This window comes from Rhinoderma darwinii, chromosome 4 (genome assembly GCF_050947455.1).
Source record: "Rhinoderma darwinii isolate aRhiDar2 chromosome 4, aRhiDar2.hap1, whole genome shotgun sequence".
Lineage (NCBI taxonomy): Eukaryota > Metazoa > Chordata > Amphibia > Anura > Rhinodermatidae > Rhinoderma > Rhinoderma darwinii.
The window spans coordinates 39,683,863-39,690,353 of record NC_134690.1 but is presented as its reverse complement, the minus strand read 5'-3'; the positions used below and the strand labels follow the sequence as shown (position 1 = coordinate 39,690,353).

The 6,491-nt window shown below is 44.2% G+C and overlaps 1 protein-coding gene across 4 annotated transcripts in view; it reads left to right on the top strand.

Annotated features, from left to right (window-relative positions):
• TDRD15 (tudor domain containing 15) overlaps positions 1 to 6,491 on the top strand; it is a 50,153-nt gene that overhangs the window by 15,321 nt on the left and 28,341 nt on the right. The window lies entirely within an intron of this gene.

The window sequence follows — 6,491 nt, the reverse complement described above, 5'->3', positions numbered from 1 at the left end:
ATGCCAAGTTCAGATCTAGCGCCGCAAATCTGTAGCAAATACAGTACTATACATTTCTGTAGGTTTTCTCAAACCCCATCCATATGTAGCAGAAAAAAAATAAATATGCACAGTATAAGTGATAAATGGCTGCAAGTCTATTTCTGGTAGCCCCAGTGATCATGAGGGTACGGTGCCCCTCGTTTGAATAGTACTGTCCTACCACTCCGTTCATTCTCTACAGAACTGACGGGACGCGTGATCAGTGCTCAATTCAAATGGCGGGACATGGGTCCTTCTTGATCGATGGGGTCCCAGAGGTCAGTCCTGCAGCGATCATACATTCATTCTTGGAACAACCCCTTTAAGGACCATAAGTTTGTCCTTAACCCCTTAACGCCCTGTGACGTACTATTACATCACGGGCGGTGGACTGTTCACGCGAACTGACGTGCTATTACATCATAGCAATAACAGGGTACTGTGTCTGCAGACACCGTTTTAAAGCAATATAACCAAAAGAGATGTAGTAGTGATCACCTACCAATTGTAAGTGATTTGTATATCAGACCAATATAGTTTTATTAGGAGGGTTGATCAAAAGCGATTCATTTAAATAATATTTGCCTACATCAAAACGAGATATCCAGACCAAAGAGCGAAAAAAGATGCAATGACGCATAAGTATTGTATCAAATATAGATTTTATTGAAAATATTAAAATAAGGCATATAAAAAGGTCCACAGACACACTAACAGAATGACGACCATCACATGAACTCCTTCTAAGGAGTAATACACAGTGTATGTATATGGGTCAGAGAGTAAGGTATGGCATATACAAACAGAGCAAATACGGACAAAGCCCAGTATAAATACATGTACGACAATGGTCTGTGTGAAAAGAGAAATAATGGAGAAAATATCACCATACTGACCCATAAGCTGCTGGAGCAATGTAATGGACGTCCACCCCGAAGCGCGTTTAGGCGCACTTGCCTTCGCCTGGGGCGTTCTACAAATGCAAACTGCTTTTTAAGTTAAATTTAGCCAATAGAATTGTGAGGAGCCAGGTGTGTGTCCCGTTTATTAATAAAAGCGCGCTTACCGGGGTAATTATCGGACGCACGAGCGCAGCGTCATGTCCGCCCACCAACTGGAAGTTGTGAGAGAACCACAAAATGTACACAGGGCCCGCGAGCTCGTGTTGACGCAGTCACGTGCGCCGTTGTCCGGGTGCGGCGCAAGCAACAACCCAGAGGTGGAGGGGACATTACACACTGCGCGTGCGTCACCGGAGATGCAAAGTGAACAGACATCACAGATCACACCATGAATGGCATAAACTAACGATGACGACTACCTGGAGAGAACATTTATGTTCAAGAAAATGACGGTGGCTGACATATTAGGAGGTACTAACAAAACCTACATCCCATGATCATAATAGGAATCAGAACATGAAAGAGAAGTGGAAAAAGGGAGGGATGGGGAGGGGGAAAGGGGAATGGAAAGGTGAGACAAAACGTGTGTGTGTGTGTATGTATATATATATATCTCATGACCAACAATAGAACATAGATGTTAGTAAAGATATAAATGTGTCGGCTCCATGGATCCAAAAATGTACATAGAGTACATCAGTGTCATATATAATAAAGTACGTGGAGTGCAGACGAGGTTCACAGAAATTGTGAATACATCCTAACGAAACAGATATACATCCGTGTAGGATATATGATGAGTGATAAAATGTGAATATCATAACTGTATGCATATAAATAAAAAAATAATTAAAGAATGACAGGATATATATATATGTATGTGTGTTGTGTAAGTCTAAACAGCGTTCGTCACCGCGCCAGAAAGTGGATATTTGAACTACCGCTGTATGAGGTGCATATTATAGAGGGATAGTTGTGAAAACAGTATGTGTAAATAATATAAACTTAATAAATTGTAGTATATGATATAGTGTAAGTATCACATTTCTACCGACTGTGTTGATTGTACAATTGGGGCTTTGCAAATGCGACATGGCACCGAAAACTATTACAGCAAAACTTGAGTTCCAAAAGGCAAATGGTGCGACTGCCATTCTGTGCCCTGCCGTGGGTCCAAACAGCAGTTTATGTCCAAATATGGGGTACTGCCGTAATCGGGAGAAATTGCTTTTCAAATGTTGGGGTGTTTTTTGTTTTTTTTTCTCCTTAACCCGTTAGTGAACGGCCCATAGTGTTTCTACGTCGGTCACTAACGGTCCTTATTCCGATGCAATAGACTTTTTACGTCACTGCATCGGAATAAGTAAACAGAGCAGGGAGCTGTCAAATCTCCCTGCTCTCAGCTGCTAGAGGCAGCTGAGGGCTGGGGGCGTCCCTGCTCTGCCGGGTGAGATCGATATTAGTATCGATCTCACCCGTTTAACCCCTCAGATGCGGTGCTGAATAGCGAGCACCGCATCTGAGTGGGTATGGAGAGAGGGAGGGAGCTCCCTCTCATCCCACCGACACCCGCCGATAAGATCGCCGAGTGTCTGTGTCTCCGATGGCAGCCGGGGGCCTAATAAAGGACCCCAGGTCTGCCTGTCGTGAATGCCTGCTAGATCATGCCTCTGGCATGACCTAGCAGATGCCTGTCCGTTTTACACGGACAGGCAGTAATACACTGCAATACAGAAGTATTGCAGTGTATTATAAATGCGATCGGATAATCGCATAGTGAAGTCCCCTAGTGGGACTAGTATAAAAGTTTAAAAAAAAGTTTAATAAAAAGTGAAAAAAAAAATGAAAAACCCACTTTTCCCCCTTACAAACTGCTTTATTATTAACAAACAAAATAAAGTAAAAAAGTTACACATATTTGGTATCGCCGCGTCCGTAACGACCCTGACTATAAATCTATTACATTATTTAACCCGCACGGTGAACGTCGTAAAAAATAAAATAAAAAAACATGCAAAAATTGCTGTTTTCTTTGAATCCTGACTTAAAAAAAAAAAAAAATGATAAAAAGTGATTAAAAAGTCGCACCAACTCCAAAATGGTACCGATAAAAACTACAAGTCGTCCCGCAAAAAAAATAGCCCTCCCACAACGGCATTGCCGAAAAAATAAAATCGTTACGGCTCTTCAAATATGGAGACACAAAAACAAATTTTGAAAAAGTGTTTTTTTTCAACACTTTGGGCGATTTTTCGATTTGAATCTTTTTTTTTTTTCCTGTTTATCAGTAATACCAATAGATAATTTAATACATTTTCTTTATATAAGTAACTTTTACATAACATATATTGCTATAATAATTATATGTGAATTCACAACCTTTAACCTCTGCAAATACTTTATCAGAAATAAAATTAGAAAAATGTCTTTATAATTGATTTATATATTCTGTGTTCCCAGGCAGGGAACAGGTTAACAGAATCTATAATCAATGTTGCATTGCGTGCACGAACATCCCTCTCTGCCATTCTCCACCTCAGCCGGTCTCCGACATTGCAGGCAAGGGCAGTGTAAATTGCGGCAGAGCTGGGCAGATGGCGCCGAGCGAGCAATCTGGGGCGAGATTACATTATAGTGTCTGAAGTGTGAACAGGACCCTGTGCAGTACCAGCCCACGATGGTGTTTTAAGTAAATTACATTATGCCCGATTCACATGACCATGATTGGACTGTGAAAAACCGTCCGTGTGTCAGCCACCAGCCTGACCGCGGTACCTGTGAAAGGGACTCCTGGCATCATAGTCATTTAGGCACATGACAGTGAAAAAAGATGGTCATTAAAAACTGATCATTTGTCAGTTTTTCATGTCCATTTTGCATCCGTGTCCAAATTTTCATCCATTTACCATCTGTTTTTCATGGCCGTTGAAAAGTTTTTTTTTTGTCACAATCCCCTGAAAACACCACATTGCCCATGTAGATAGTGCCGCAATGTCCCTGTAGTTAGTGCCCACATAGTGCCACACTGCTCATATATAGTGCCAGTGCGCACATATTGTGGCAGAGTGCCCATATGTAATGACCGTGCCAGTGACCACATGTAATGATAGTTCCCACGTAATGAATGCCACAGTGCCCACATATGATAGTGTTACCCCCCAATATAGTGCCACAGTGCCCATGTAGATAGTGCCACAACCCTAGCAGATAGCACCCAACCCACCCTAGTAGATCGCAGCACCTCCTCGCTTGTAGATCGCACCCACCCCCTCTTCCTTGCAGATCGCACCCACCCCTTCTTCCTTGCAGATCGCGTCCACCCCCTCTTCCTTGCAGATCGCACCCACCCCCTCTTCCTTGCAGATCGCACCCACCCCCTCTTCCTTGCAAATCGCACTCATCCCTCCTTCCTTGTAGTTCGCTAAATCCCCAGCCAGAGGTTGCTGACGCTTTGGCCGGGGATTCATCTCCTAGTGGGAGCTACAGCAGCACAATCTACAAGGTGGGGGTGGTGGGATATGCAAGGGGGCGTGGCTATGTACGTTGAGTCTCTGCTTCCCCACGTAAATGCTGTTCCATGGGGAAGCAGAGACAGGACGGGGCAGATCATGCAGTGACGAGGCGGCGGGGCAGAGCTTCCCCCTGCAGTACAGCGCGACGGTGCCACTACAGAATCGAGTCAACGATTCTGTTAAAAAAAAATATGAAAGGATCGTGAGATTAATTTGATTGATCGCCCAACCCTAACTGCAGCACTCCACCAATCTGGCCTTTATGGCAGAGTGGTCAGAAAGAAGCCTCTCCTCAGTAAAAGACACATGAAAGCCCACCTGGAGTTTGCAAAAAAGCATCTAAAGGGTTCTCAGACTATGAGAAACAAGATTCTGTGTTATGATAAAACAAAGATTGAATATTTTGGCCTTAATTCTAAGTCTCATGTCTGGAGGAAACCAGACACTGCTCATCACCTGCCCAATACCATCCCTACGGTGAAGCATGGTGGTGGCAGCATCATGATGTGGGGGTGTTTTCCAGCGACTGGGACATGGAGACTGGCCAGGGTTGAGGGACAGATGAATGGAGCAAAGTACAGAGATATTCTTAATGGAAACCTGATCCAGAGTGCTCTGAACTTCAGACTGGGCCGAAGGTTCACCTTCCAACAAGACAATGTCCTCAAGCACACAGCCAGACAACACAGGAGTGACTTAGGACAACTCTGAATGTCCTTGAGTGGCCCAGCCAGAGCCCTGACTTGAACCCAAACAAATCTCTGGAGAGAACTGAAAACGACTGTCCACCGACGTTCCTCACCCAACCTGACAGAGCTTGAGAGGATCTGCAGAGAATGGCAGAAAATCCCCAATTCCAGGTGTATAAACCTTGTGGCATCATAGCCAAGAAGACTGGAGGCCGTTATCACTGCCAAAGGGGCTTCAACGAAGTACTGAGTAAAGGGTCTGAATACTTATGTCAATTTATGCAATACCGTACTTTTAGTTTTTCCTTTTCGATTAAATTAGCAAAGATTACTAACATTATTTTTTTTACTTTGTCATGATGGGGTATTGAGTGCAGAATAATGGGAAAAACTAGAATTTTTTTTTTATTTTAGCACAAGGCCTCCACATAACAAAATGTGAAAAAATTATAAGGGTCTGAAGTCTTTCCGAATGCATTTCATAATCTGCTAATTCTTGCTTGTTTACAAACACTTTAAAACAAATTCTTGTGGCGTATGTCGTATGGCGTATGTCGAGCATTAGGCAAATAGGTTCGTAGTGCAAGCAGGCAAAACTTTATTGGTGTATTTTTTGTTGGGATTTACAAAATTGTTAACCCCTAGGCGCACCACGACGCAACTGTACGTCCTGATGGCCAGTGTCCTAGCGCACCAGGACGTACAGTTACTTCTGTTCCCGGTACACACTGTCGGTGACAGTGCAGCCGGGAACCGGGAGGACGGCTGTCCTCGACATCTGACACTCTGCTATGGCCGATCAGTGGCTTATTGCAGCTGATTTCGGCAATTAACCCCTTAAGTGCGTAGATCGATTGCATCCGCCACACTTTAGGGGTTTCTAGCACGTTGGCAGACCTCACAATGAAATCGCGAGGTTTGCTGATGGTTAGCATGGTGACCGGAGGCCAAAAAATTGGGCTCCGCGTCTGCCATGTATAGAAGCCTATCAGGTGACAGTGTGCATCGGGAACCAGGAGGTCAGCTGTCCACTGTTGCCATTCAGCATCTCATTGCCGCCGATTTCGGCAATTAACCCCTTAAATGCGGCGATCGATTGCGATCACCGTATTTAGGGGGTTTGTAGCACATCGGCAGCCCCCATGCAATTGTGGGGGTTGCCGATGGTTGTGATGGCATCCGGAGGCCTGACAACGGCCTCCGGGTCTGCCATGTATGGAAGCCTATAAGGACTAGCCTCTGGCTAGTCCTCATAGGCTTACTGTCAGTGACTGTGACGTCACACTGACAGTTGGAATACATTATACCACTAGGTAGTGTAATGTACTCTAGCAGCGATCAGAGCTGCATGTAAAAAAAAAAAAGTA